Here is a 13039-nt window from a genome sequence, read left to right as displayed (position 1 = left end):
GTAATACTCATTGGAGTGTTTTTTGCAGTTCCATTATCATAACCAAATCTTTTGATTAGGTCTTTCACATATTTGGCTTGATTTATGAAAATTTTATCCTCATCTTATTTTATTTGCAGTCCAAGGAAGTACATCAACTCTCCCATCATACTCATCTCAAATTATTTACTCATACAAGATGAAAATTCTTTACACAACAATTCATTAGTAGAACAGAAGATAATGTCATCACTATAAATCTGAACTACAAGTATATTTTGGTTCTTATGTTTAACAAAGAAAGTAGTATCCGCTTTTCCCATTAAAAAACCATTATCCAATGAGAAATCCTTAAGCCTATCATACCATCCTCTAGGTGCTTGCTTTAATCCATACAATTCTTTTGACAACTTATAAACATGATTTAAAAATTTTTCATTTTCAAAACCAAGGGGTTGTTTTACATAAACTTCCTCCATAATATAACCATTTAAGAAAGCACCCTTGACATCCATTTGAAATAAAATAAAATCTTTGTGACATGCAAATGCTAAGAGCATCCTAATGGATTCTAGTCTAGTTACAGGTGCAAATGTTTCTTCAAAATCAATTCCCTCTTCTTGGTTGTAACCTTGAGCCACTCATTTACTCTACACAATTAAAACAGTTTGGCCGATCAAATTTGATTTAATTATTAAATTGATCATGCTAATATAAATCCAGTTAATAGTAATCTCAGGTTAACTAGGATTTCAATTGTTTGATGCAATTATTAAATGGACCGTGTTTGAGTAGGCTTAAATTTTGATACGACATAAACACAACCCATTAACCCATTTTGCCACCTCTATATAAACTATTAATAGGCTATGTATTCCATGAACAATCATGCACTATTGCTCGTGTATAAAAGGAAAATACATTAGCTTGATAAAATGTACAGTTAGGAAATTATCATTAAGTTTCTTAAACATTGGGTCAAGGTTTTGTTGAACTTAAAATTTGGTTAAAACTATCTTGGGTAATTGAAACAAATTTATGGCTAATTTGTTCAATTTTCAAGTAATAGGAACTAATTTCAAGTTTGAGAATTTCAACCTTATTTATAGCCTCTTTTACCATTTTCTAAGTTCATCAATGATTTATTTAAGTCTAGTATTGATAAGTTACCAATGAAAACTACACAAACAACATCCTCACTTCAAGTAAATTATAATACCCTGAATCCAACACATGTGGAGCATGTGGTAAATGAGGTTACTTATAAATCATAATCCTTTACAAAAGTCTCAAATAGAAATGCGCCAAAGTTTATTCAAATAAATCCACTAGCCTAATACTAAGCATTTTCCTTTTCCAAAGCCATAAATATAACAAAGTCTCAAAACTCTCCAATTGCAAGTTTGGAAGATAAACAAACTTAAAGGAAACAAAAGTTCATTCTCCTCTTATTCTAATAACAAAAATAAATAAATTTCTAGGTCCAAAGATAAGCGCACCTCTCAACAAATTACTCAATCTCCAAAACGTAATGACGAGGAGTGCATTGTCAACTCGGTAAGTAAAACCATGACCACTCACTACAGTTATCAGGTTCAAAAAATATTGCAAGCCCTTTTCTTATCAAAACATATATTAAAAATCATAAATTTTACAAAATGCATTTTATAACAGAAAGATATAAATTCATAATTGATTTTAGAATATCAAAAGCATAATTAATCATGAAAAAAAATTGTATATCATATATACACAATAAAAAAAAAGGTTAGCTCATGTCACATAGTGTCACTTATACTTCCGATGACCCTGCTAGAAACAGAATCAGAACCAGAATATTGTGTGCACAATGAAAATAGAAATCCAGTGGTGGTGCTTATATATATATATCGTAAAATACGATCAAGATTAGAAAAGCTACAGAAAATAGCTGCAAACAATGAGCTAAAACATTTAAATTCATCTTTCATATATATAAAAACTCGAACATCACACTTTGTACTATGTGTGGTACTTCGTGACTCTAATGTATGCTATTAAAGAAGCTCACAATCCTCTTCATCAGTGTCTCACAACAACCACATCCTCTTCATCCCAATTTAGAAGCTCTTCCTTACCCCTCTTCAGAAGCTCATGGGGATACGATATAGCAACTGTTGAGTGAAGTTCGAATTCAAGTAGCAGAACCAACTTCGGTCACAATTTGCAATATTTCAAGATCATATTATTACTGAGCAGTAGTGCCTCTTCGATCAACAACAATAGCTTCTTGACGGTTAGCATCGACGTTTTGCTACTCTCGGGATTCTGCCACCATCCTTATCATCCCAGCCTTTTAATTAGTGACTTTCATCTTTCGTTTTATTTTTACTTGTCTCCTATTTTTATGCACCAACATTATCATATGCATTTGATACAGTTGTTCTGGCTTTGATTGGATAATATTTATGGATTCATGTTTTATACTTATGCTTGTTTTGAGTGCCTTAATTATTTGTTATACATTGTTGGTTTCTTTGTTAGTAATTGTGAAAGTATTTTTGATGGATTGGCATAGTGGGAAGTAATTTTGACGATTAAGGGGAGAAGATAGGTAACCTGTATTTTGAAGTGTTTGAAGTGTCTTGGCGTATTTTGAAGTGCTATTGATATTTTATGACATATTCGAAAGAAGTTTACAAGTATTGTATAATTATATGCTTCCAGTATTTAGTGAAATACTAGTTATGCAACCCAAGAGGGGGTGAATTGAGTTTTAAAATCTTAGGCAAATGAACATCACAAAATAATTCAAAGCAATGATAATAATAATAACAATAAAAAAAATTAAAGAGATAAGAAAGATAGAGGACAAAAATGATATCATTACATGGCTCAGCAAACTCCACCTACGTTCACGCTTCCAAGCTCACCAAGCTTGAGGATTCCACTATCCAAGCCTTTACAACCCAAAGTTTTAAGATTTACAATTGACTTCCAAGTTGTCAATCAATCTTTAAAACTTGAGGTAATACCAAACCTCTTATCCCAAGTGTCTCCCTCATTGATAATTTTTTAATCACGTTGAATTTGAATATGATTGAGCATTTTATAGTTGGAGAAGAAAATTAGCTATTGTTGACTTTTTAAAAATTATCGGATCACCATTAATTGATGTTGGGTAACTATTTTGACTTGAGCAAGTGACCGTTATACCGCAATTTTGAATAGTCGGATCACTATTTTGAGAAGTCGGATCGCCGTTAACATTCCAGAAACCTGTACAAAATTATCAGCTAACTGTTTGGACAGAACGGTCTATGGTTTGCAACCTAGATTCTCTCTGGAATTTTTTGGATAGCCGTTTGTGCTAAACGGTATGCTATTTGCAACCTGGATATTCTCTGGAGTTCGTCGGTTAACCATTTTCCAATAAATGGTTTGTTGTTTTCCTTCAGAATCAGTTTTTCGTTTTATCCTTTGTATGATAGTTTTTCTATTTAATCATTAACGGCTATCCATTTGTTTCCATATTCTTATACAATCCCAAAAACAACATTCGGCCTAAGAGCTTAACAAGTTTCAAGACTCCAACATTCTTAGTCAAAACTTATATTGCTTATTATCATCAAAATCAATATGAAAAGACCATTTATGTCAACAATCTCCCCATTTTTAATGATGACAAACCTTACATGTATTCAAGGTATGGAGAAATAAAAACAATGCTAGCTCCTCCTGAATATAAGTTCCCCTTAAATATTTTACAAGTTTGAAAAGAGCCATTATTTCAAGTTAAGCCAATTTAAAAATAATTTAAAAATTTTTTAAACATTTTGTGTGTATATGTGTAAGTGTGTATAACAACACAACTTTTCTTAAGATTCTAGAAATCTGATTTCAAATAAATGTAATATTCTCCCACTTCATTATAAAAAATAAGTGTTATGAATAAAGAAAGAAATGAAAGAAATAACTTATCTATGTTTTTCAAAAATTTTGGCAGAACCTCCCCTACAACAAGTATTATCTCAAATACAAGTTTAGGAAAAACACTCCCAAATCAGCATTGAAACCATCTCCATACACTTATTATTTAAGAACACTTCAATCATCAAACCAATATTTTCATATCATCATCACAAAGCCATGAGCTCATATTAAGCATCAAACCATTAATAATACAAGCATATAATCATCAAGAGAAAATCAACTAGATGCAATATTAAAGAAAATGTAACAAAATAAAATGTAATATTAATGTTTGTGCGAAATAGAAGTGCATAAGCTAAAAATAAAAAACTGCTACGGGGAATGATATATTTTCCATATATCAGTTCAATTACTTATGCTCTCTTTCATTTTGAGTAGTTTTTTGAACAAAAACACTAATATGTTGGTTAGCAAATTGTTACAGCCGCAGCAGGAGAACCAAGATCTAATTAATTAAGAACATTTATATATTTCTTAAGTGAGGTGTATCATCATGATAATGCCATTATAACTCTCTATTTATAGAAATATGTCCTTAATTTACATTCTCTCTGCTACATACAGTTCATTTAGGAATTAATACTATCAAAGTAACAAAATAAAAATAAATCAGTTATAATTTTCATCATCGTATATATTCTCTTCAAAATATTTGCATAGACTCCTTAATTACTAAGAGATGCGTGGAAGCACTATAAATGTTTATTTATCTGTTTGTACTATATATGTTTACTTATTTTGTCTTCTTTAATAAATAAATCTATTGTGTGTTATGTTTTAATTAAGTTCTGTTAATAAACATTAAATCATGTGGTATTGTCTATATGTCAGTTTAATTAATAACGCTCTCTTTCCTTTTGCATATTTTTTCCAACAACACTTTATGTATTAGTTAGCTAATTGTTACAATTCGCAGCAGGAGAACCAAGATCTTTCAAATTAATTAAGAATGTTTATGTTTCATAAATGGCATGTATCATCATGATAATGCCATTATTACAACATTCTATTTCCAGAAGTATGTCCATAATTACAACTTCATCTCTGCTAAATACGATTAATTAAGGAATTAATACTATCAAAGTAGAAAATAGAAAAAAAAGAAAAAGATATAATTTTCAACTAGGCAAGCCTATATATATTCGCCTTACATATTTTCACACACTCTTTAATTGCTAAGAGATGCATGCAGGCACTATATATGTTTATTTATTTGTTTGCACATATGAAATGATCAGTTTGCATTCTGTCAAATATTGTTTGGTTCTGGCTACACAATTTCAATTGCGACATTAATCTATCTATCAGTTCGTTGCGAAATATAGGAAATTATTAGATGAAGTAAAAAACTTAAACAATGATAAAACAAACGTTTAAAGAAACACTTTATTAGTTAACATAGCATTAAAAATATTAGTTCAACTTTATTAAATATTTCAACTTAAGATCATTATATGATAATTAATGTGTAATTTGTTGCGCCGATAATATTAGTTAAATTAATTAAGAAGTTTTTCTCGCAGTATCCCTATCTTAAGTAAGCCTCTTTGTGCTTTCACATGACACCTCCCAAAAACACCATCCTAGTCGACCATAGGCTTTGTTGATGTCAAGTTCACACCTGATTTTGTATAAACACTCGTACACTAATAATATTGATTGTAATTAAGCGATGAGGAGTAAATTAATGCTACTGATTATGCGAAACATTCTCCAACATACTCTTCATTATCAATTAGCAATACATTTAGTAACAATTTTATAACTAATAACTTGCAATAACAATTTTATAAATAATTTCATACAAGTTATAGGCCTGAGTTCAACTATATAACTTTTGGGCTCTTTAATCTTGGGGATTTAAGTTATGTGATTGAGTATGGACTTATGGTTAAGAGGGGGATTATCTCCTTCCTTATTGATAGCTGTAAGGCTAACCTCAGTTACAGATCTTCCCATTGCATCCCAATGCCTCTGAAATAATGCAGCTAAAAGTCCTTTAGGCTAGGAGGAGCCTTGGAAGGATTCATTTGTCACAATGTGTTCGAAATTTCACTATACAGATGTTGGTATTTCTATAACAACGTCAATATTTATATTTGTATGTTAGCATCTTCACTAGACACATCATTGAGTCTTCATTAATATTGTAATATCCATGTAACGTAGATTATGTCAAGTGTTACAAATAGTGCCTGAGAACAATAGTAGATACATGCAAATTAGGGTTTTACATATTATATATAAGTAGGGTTCACATAAGTGCGTAGGGAGATATTTTAGAATAAGGGAAATGCACAAGACAAGTTTATATTATGAAGTTAACGTGAACCATAGAGAAGATCGAGGACTTAGGCATTACTTCATGTGGAGACCACAAGATCAAATTAATTGAAGATAAATCAATCTATGTATAGAAGACATCTATCAAGATCAAGCAAACAATATCTAAAGATGGTAGTTAAGATTAGCGTGATGATTAAATATTGAGATTGAATTGTTATGACTTATGATATGAAAGATAATATAGAGATATCATAAAGAGTTCTTTATGCAGCCAAATGCTTAAGGCACAAATATTTGACAAGATTAGGCTCTCCAATACCCATGATTCACCTAACACTACATAAGAGAAATTCATTCACATATTTTGGTTCAAGTCGCACACTGAGAATAAAGGCATCCTTTTTAACGCTTTTAGGAAGATGTCGCAATTTGTATGTGGTGTCTGGTCTTTTGTTTGTTTGTCTATCCATTAGTTTTTTTATGTGAGAAGAGTCTGTTGTCAACATTCAGGCTTTATGTTTCTTTGGTGGTTTTGTTGACCTAATCTTTACAGCAGTGAAAGTTGTTCGAGTAGTTGATGGATTCTACATTACAGGCAACAATTTTAGAATTATTCTTTGATTGGGGAGTTGTTGTCTCTGGCCTTTTTAGGAGAAGGGATCATTTGTTTTCAGTCAATGGATTCTATAAAGAGGCAACATACCATTGCTTAAAAGTCTTGTTCAGTAGAGAAAGCAAAAGACATGTAGTGCATGCAGAGATTTCACTTAGCATTGATGTTGAAGAATGACCTCAACAGCCAAATTTGTTTTTGGGGGAAAATAGCACAAGCTAAACTTAGAGAGCGAGTTGATTTGAACATGAAATTCTTAACCCGTCATTCATAGAAAGTGGTCAGGTCTCGCCGGAACTCTCCGATGCTAAAGTCTGATCTTTAATATAAAGGGGTACTTTTATTTACAAAGAAATCACCCCTCAAAATGTTATGCCTCTTGCTATCTAGTCATCATAGAAAAGGTTAAGAACTTGTCCTCTGTTTTTCTCTAGTTTTTTACCTTATATTGGCCCTCCCATATAGTTGGCCATATGGTCATTTTCATATGGTAGTGGCACTACAAGTAAATAAGCAATAGATGACAAATAATTTATGACAGATTCTAGGCAAAATAACTTATATCTTAACACTATGACAGACTCATGATAGAAATTTCAATCTATCAAAGATTAGTGATGGTCTTGTTATATAAATATTTTCTATCATAAATTTATGATGATGTTGTGATAGAGTTGTTGTTTATCACGAATTTATGATAGAATTGTGATAGTAATTTGATATATCAAGAAATTATGATAGAAAAATGATTTTGACAATGTTTGACCCAAATTTGATGTATTATTTTATTTTTAAAACAAAAGGTTCATTTTAATAATAGATAAGAAAAAGAAAACGCTACCGTTTTTGGTACTTTTAACATTCTTTTTCTTTTTCTAAGTGTTAAACACTCACACCTTAGAAATCAAAATCCCTAAATGCTGCTTCTCTGGCTCGTTCTTGTCGTCGACTTACCATCCACACATTATCGTCACCGTCATGCTTGATTTATTCTTCTTGTTCAACTATCACCCTCCTTCTTATTAAGCCATCAACTGCGTCAGTTTTATTTTGTCCCCCAATACCGTCTGTCTCTTTCACTTCCTTTCAAATTTTCCCATTAAACCGTAACTAACCATTGTCAAGCACATGATTCATGACGATTGCCCGATGACGGAATCCTTTTGCCCAACTTCACCAGTAAGATCCTCTCTAAGGCCATCGAGTACTATAATAAACATGGGAAGGCATCTAAGTTCGACGATCTTGCCACTCTGGTATAGATGATGATCTCAAAGGTTGGGATGTCGATTTCGTCAAAGTTGATTAGGCCACTTGCTTTAGTCTCATCCTTGTTAGTTGGCCTCTTTTTCATTATTGTTAGTCGACTTCTTTTTCTTTTTCCAATTATCAATTGTTTCATTTTAATTTGTGTTTAGGGATCTTATTTTTTTCTAGGATTTTCTTGTTTAATTTTTTGCTAGGGTTTTCTTTTTTAAATTTTCTGTTGATTAATTGATAAAACCAAATATATGATCTTTTTTAAATATTGTTAATGGGAAGTTTGTATTCCATGTTGGACTCGGAAGTTAATCTATGGTCAAATATGGATTGTTAATCAGAATTTTGAGTTTCTTTTAATTAGAAATCTAGTGAAGTATGGGTTAGGAATGACAAATATTTTGCAATGATTTTGTACTTTAGTAATTACTTTATTTTAAAGCAAATTTGTTTGCTAACTAGTTTTTTAATAAATTTGTTTTGTGTGAGCAGTAGATCCATAGCTAAAAAATGAATGGCCAAAGTTCATAATTTTCAAGAGCCGGCAAGGCATAATAATAGAGATGATTATTGGCGAGGCGCAATTATGGGAAGGTTAGTTCATCTAACTCAGTGGTTGTTTGATTTACTTGTCATTTTTTTCTTGATTTCATGGATTTATTTATTTTGTTTTCTCTTTACTGTGTAGCCTAAAGAAGTTATCTTTTTTTTTTAATCTAATATTTATTAGCTCTATCTAAGAATCATTTTGGTTCAATATAGATAATTTTTAGAGATAAAGATCAAGAAGTAGATTTTTTAATTAAGGTGAGAACAGGAGTTAAACATGTTATTGAAAGACTGAAGGTTTATATGATTCATTTATTTTTTTTTCCATTCTCAGTTATTATTAATAGTTTATTGTAGTATGTATAGTTTGGTGAGAAAATTAGAAAATGGTAAGATGCCATTGAAAGTGTGTACAATTCTTAACATTTGTGAAATTTCATTCCTAAGTTAAACTTATTCGAAGACAAGAGTTTCTCCTAGCAAGATTTTTTAATCCCCAAGTTCTTTGGTTAATCATTTTCTTTATTGCTTTAACTTTTGTTTTAGAAAACTTGTTTGTTGTCAATGGCCTTGGTCTAGTTGACATATAGAATTAAATCCACAAAGCTTGTGAATCTTATATCTTTCATAGTTTTTTTTTTTAATTTTCTTGACCTAGAAAGAACTAGATTGTTTTGTGTATGTTTGAGTTTTGTTGATGCTAGTTTTCTTGTAGGTAGCTCATTAATTCTGAAACTAAGATGTTGAAAGGGTTATTAGTAAATATTGTTGAGAATTTAGAATCCTTTGTTGTTTGTTTTTTCATGATGTTTTTCTGTGATGTTGTATGGTCTTTTATGCTACACATTTGGTCCACCAGTTATGAAGTGCTTCACTTTAGATACGGTAGTGCCATTAATGATTTTGTTCAAGGCAACCGAATTGGATTACTTTAGAAATTCTTAACTGGGTATTTGAATAAATGTTTAGATATCTGTCTTTTGCTTGAACTCTATGAATTTTTATTTGATGTTTTTATGTGTTTCATTGAGTTATAATCTTTCTAATGCCATGTTTTCTTATATTTTAGAACTAGTTTTGAGATGGATAGCCCTATTGCATTTGACAAAATGTGAGTGTTGTTACAAATACTTTATTTGTGAAAATGGTTTTGTAATTTTTATGTGTTGGCTTGCGGTAAAATTGCTAATGTTAAAATATAGCAGAGATAGAGTTCTTAAGAAAATGTGTTGATTACATTTACTGGCAATATAGTAACATTTGATGGACTTTTTTCTCCTTTTCTTAAATTAGGCAATGAAATTGTCAATCTTGCTTTCTTTTAGCTTCTGTGTTTTTTTTTTCTTTGGGGCTACAATAGATATTTTCATTAGATAGTTCAACTTATAAAAAAATAGCTATGCGCAATTATTAGATTGTAAACTATTATTAAGGTATGCATGTTTGTTCATAGTTAAACTGATTATTGCTCTCATTCTTTTCTTGAATAGGAATAAGATGCGGAGTTACGGGACTAGTATTCTAAGGCCAACAATTGAGGGCATGGCAAAAGAATGGAGAGGATGTTTAGGATATTTTGTGAAGTTTTGGGTTGTTGTAGCTTGAATACCTCAATGATATGGATTGTATGGTTAAATGGATATCCGGGTTTTATTAATTGGATTTTTTTTAATTTTTTTATCATAATTTATTCTAAAAAAAAATTTGTAGAATTTGAGAATTCTAATAATAATAATAATTCAACACAAATAATAATAACTATACAATTAAAAACATAATGCTTTTAAGTAATTTTAATATTGAGATAATACCAAAAACCAGCCAAAAAGTTTAAAAATGCCAAAACTTTAAATAATTTTAATTTCTCATTAAAATATTATGTGACAGATATGTGACTGTGAAAAACCATCATAAATTCATGACTGAAAATATTCGGTCATGAATTAATGATAGTGACATAGAGGACAGATAAGTTGTCTGTCATACATCCCTTTTTATGACAGTTATTTACCGTCATCTGTTGCCTATTTTCTTGTAGTGTGGAGTCATCAACTCCTTAATTCCAAGATCAACAGACCACCAATAATGGTTTAATTTAGATAAAAAGTCACCTATCAACACTTGGTGAGTTTATAATAAGTTGGTGGCAATCACTAAGATGGAGTCTCATATTGTGTAAGGTTTCAACAGGTTGTAATCTCTTGAGCCTAGCAAATTACTTGATATTTGAGCGTGGCTCCATGGATGTAGTGAATAACGTAAAAATCCTCTTGTGTGCTTTAATTTTATGCATTTTATTTTTACTTATTATTTGTATAATTAAATTTTAATTAAACCTGGTATGCCTACTAAAATTGGATATCACGATGCTTCCCTAATTTCATCACTTTAAAAGTTTTTGTCCTACTAGGAATACATCTTTGTATTGGCTTTTGAATTAAGGATGTTCTAATTTCTATGGCCAAGTTTTGCATCTGCATCTGATTTTGGATGTTTCAACTATAAAAGCCTAGTGTATTAAAAAAGAAAAAACTATGAAAGCCTAAGAATCTAATTATCTCCTTTAGAGTATTGATATTTGATTATCTCATTTTATCTAAAAAAACCCTATTAATGATTCTAATTTTATCCTGTACAAAATTACTAAAAAGTACAATGATTTTCTCTTTAGACTCTATCATTTTGCAACGTTATACCTTTATAAATTTCATGTGACCAAAGAACAAAACTATTTCAAAAGAAAAGAATCACAATTTTATTCTTTTATAAACAATTTGATCAAATCTCTTCATTGGTAGCAAAGAACATCAATTCCATATCCAAAACAAAATAAATGAGCAAGTTTAAAATGATATATTCATTGCATGGATTGCTAAAATAGTTCTCTTGATAGCTTTTCCAGGCTTTTAACAAGAGAAAGAACATTATGGAGATTGAGCAATTAGCAAATACAAAAGAATAAAATTACTAAAAGTGAGCAATTGTGCTTTTTCAACAAGTGATTTTTGCTTTCTCAGATCACTAAAACAACTAACATGAAACTGAGGATTTTTTTCTTTTTTGTCTAGCCAATTTTATTGCAACTGACAAATGTTAGGGCTTTTATTATTACATCAGTGTGTCGATAATATTGTTATTTATTTATTCCTTGCATTAGGGATTTGTCTAGTCATAGGTACTTAGAGATTACTACGTATATTGGTAGGAATATAGCAAGTATATTTAACATGTGGAATGGGGTGAAATCCAATGATCCTCTTTTAAAAAAGAAAAAAAAAACTATGTTGGGAAATTGAAACTTTAAACTGAACATGGGTCTCAAAGTTTCACTGTGAGGCTGGCATCATCACTGTTGATTGTGCGCATAATGTCATGAGTTTAGGTGCTGTGATGTGTGAATGTCATGGGTATGTTAGGGTTGCTACTATTTTCCCAGTTAGTATTTTCTAAGTTATTGCTAATATTTTACAACCCATGGAACGACGATATGCTTTTCAAATTCATCATATTTCGTGTAATTTTAAATAGCTCAAGCCATGTACTAGCCAAGTTAGCTCTTTTAAATTCTGTTATTTGGCTGGATGACTTTTTAGAACGTTTGTGCGCACTTTAATTATAATGAAGTTATTGATTGTTAAAAAAAATGTGCACACACAAGTTCTAAATCTTAATTAGAAGTATTTCTTTTTCTTTTTTTCTTTTTTAACATCATTATTAGGGTTAAAAGAAAAACTATTCGACCAGATTTATTCAATAGTGTATAAGTAATTTTTCTTTTTTAGTAATCTGACATAGTAATGAACTTACCCATGTTTCATATACAAATATTTCTCAATCCCAGTAACTAATTAGTTAAATATTTCTCAACCATAGTAAGTAAATATTATGATTTATTATTACAAACCACCGTATTAGTATCTATCTATGATTTAACAGTAGGTTAATATAGATATCGTGGATTTAGTGATCTTCATTCTTCATACTACCTTTCAGGACATGGAGGTACATCGTATTGATGTAAGTGGCACTTTTGGGAAATAATACAGTTCTTAGAAGAGGCAAAGAAAAGAGGAACTTAAAGTCATCATCATAATTCTCACTACCTATCAGCCTATAAATCCCTAATTATTTCACATATCATCAACAATTTAATATAACACATAAACCCGTAATTCTTTCACATATCATTTTCAATAGTCACCACAAAAACACAAGAATCATCATTACCTTGTCTTTAACTAAAAAATGAAAGAGAATAGCTCAAGATGACACCAACTGATTGATGGATTCGACTTGTTGTTCGCTGTGTTACATGGTAGCTTCGATTTTATGTGATTAGTAAACAATCCAAGAGACAAATCAGTATTTCAGAGAGTGATA

At 30.5% G+C, this 13039-nt stretch overlaps 1 long non-coding RNA gene across 1 annotated transcript in view; it reads left to right on the top strand.

Annotated features, from left to right (window-relative positions):
* The window catches only part of LOC112496231 (uncharacterized), a 54147-nt gene extending 43907 nt beyond the window's left edge, over window positions 1-10240 (top strand). The window contains exon 3 of the long non-coding RNA XR_008052778.1: window positions 10157-10240. This is a non-coding gene — a long non-coding RNA (uncharacterized LOC112496231). The remainder of the gene's footprint in view (window positions 1-10156) is intronic.
* Window positions 10241-13039: the final 2799 nt, after the last annotated feature.

This window comes from Citrus sinensis, chromosome 3 (assembly GCF_022201045.2).
Source record: "Citrus sinensis cultivar Valencia sweet orange chromosome 3, DVS_A1.0, whole genome shotgun sequence".
NCBI classification, from domain to species: Eukaryota; Viridiplantae; Streptophyta; class Magnoliopsida; order Sapindales; family Rutaceae; genus Citrus; species Citrus sinensis.
This window is presented reverse-complemented; position numbering and strand designations above follow the sequence as displayed.